Genomic DNA, 2,298 nt, shown 5'->3' on the forward strand with positions numbered 1-2,298 from the left:
AAATTGTATTAACACATTTTAGTGTGTTTTAGTATTTTATTGTTTTTTATTAAAATTAATATCAGTATTATAATAAATTTAAAATGTCACAACTTTTACTAAAACGTTTTAGTGTGTTTATTATGAAAAGTTTCTAAATTAATTCCAGATGACACAAATAATACTAAAATTAATATAAATATCGGTATTCATATAATATCAATATTATAATAAAATGAACATTTCTAAACTATTATTAAAAATATTTTAGCATACTGACTTTGAAAAGTTGCTAAAATCATCTCTGCCACCACAATAAATAATAATAATAATAATAAAAAATAAATAAAATTAATATCAATATTAATATGAATTTCAACATCAATTAAAATTTTACTTTAAAATTAATGTTTAATTTGCTAAATTCATCCTATTGCTGCCACAAAAATACTACAATGAAAATGTATATTAATATCAACATCAATATTATTCTAAAATTAAAATGACTATTAGCTAAATTCATCCCTGCCGCCACCAATAAATAAATAAAAGGTAAATTTATAGCAATATCAGTATTCATATTAATATCAATATTTGATTAGAAAAAAGTGTAGTGTGTTAACTTTGAGAAGTCGCTACATTCATCCCTGCCATCAGGAAAAAATAAACTAAAAATGAATATTTAATTTGTATAGCAAGACACTTGATTCTTCATTAAAAAAGTTTCAGTGTGTTGACTTGAGCATGTTGTCTCTTTTTGTTTGTTTTATTGGCTGTTGGCAAAGACCTCAGTAAATGCTTTCTTTTACATTTATTTTCTCTCAGCCATTGTTTCTGTGTAGGAAAGGGAACATTTTAGCATGTTGTCTTATGTCACAGGATCTGTTATGTAATGTGTGTGTGTGGTGTCACATTCTTCCAACACAACTCTATGAAACTAAAGGGGCCAGTTTAGTTGCAGTTCGGTGCCACATGATATTTTGGTAACTTATTCTGTGCACATGTGTCCCAGGGTCCCGTTTCAACAGGATACAGCTATAGTTGTGCCAGATATGTAAGAATGAATATGTGTGTGTGTTCCGCAGGACACATGGAGCTGCCAGCTCATCTCACTGGAGGCCTTCGAGTAAGAAGTGAGCTCAAACACGCAGGAAAACCTGCCGAGTTACTGCGCTGCAGCCAGTTTGAACCAGTTACCATGAGCGGCACAGACGGGTGGAGGGAATGCAAACAGAAACACCTCTCAAACGGAGAAACTCAACGCTGGAAGTTCAGAAATGTTTCTTCGGGAAGGTTTAACAGCAGTACTCAGTGTCAAAATGAGTCGAGCTCATGTGCTTTACTTCACCTTTAAGAAAAGTGGTTTCCCAGTGTGCTGTGCTGTTGAGCTCAGGTTAAGAATGTGATGTTCTATGATAAGAAGCAAGCAGTAAAGAGAGATGCTTGTACTTCACACAGTTGTTAGTCTGAAGTTATTACAGTGCTAACAACTGTAAGGTCATGGGGTTGATGGCCAGGTAATAAAATATACACATCAAATGCATTCCTTGAATGTACCGTGGATAAATATATATGCCCACAATGTAAGTGGAAAATGCACTAAAGAATTTTTTTCTTCAGCAAGGATGCATTAAATTGTTTAAAAATGAGAGTAAATACATTTATTATGTTACAAAAGATTCTGTTTCAAATACATTTTTTATTCATCAAAGAATCCTGAAAAATGCAATGCATCACAGTTTCCATTAAAATATTGGGCAGCACACCTGTTTTCAACATTACAATAATCAGAAATATTTCTTGAGGTGCAAATTTGCATATTAGAATGATTTCTGAAGGATCATGTGACACTGAAGACTGGAGTTGTTGGAAATTCAGCTTTGATCACAGCAATCAATGACATTTTACATGTATTAAAATAGAAAGCAGTTATTTCACATGGTAAACATATTTCAGAATTTGACTTGTACAGTATTTTTATTCACATAAATGCAGGTTTGGTGAGCAGAAGAGACAAAATAAGAACCAAAATAAGTCGAACTAAAATACAGGTCCTTTTCAAAAAATTAGCATATTGTGATAAAGTTCATTATTTTCTGTAATGTACTGATAAACATTAGACTTTCATATATTTTAGATTCATTACAACACAACTGAAGTAGTTCAAGCCTTTTATTGTTTTAATATTGATGATTTTGGCATGCAGCTCAAAAAATTAGCATATTTCATCCGACCAATAAAAGAAAAGTGTTTTTAATACAAAAAAAGTCAACCTTCAAATAATTATGTTCAGTTATGCACTCAATTCTTGGTCGGGAA

Source organism: Barbus barbus (genome assembly GCF_936440315.1).
Source record: "Barbus barbus genome assembly, chromosome: 21".
Classification (NCBI taxonomy): domain Eukaryota; kingdom Metazoa; phylum Chordata; class Actinopteri; order Cypriniformes; family Cyprinidae; genus Barbus; species Barbus barbus.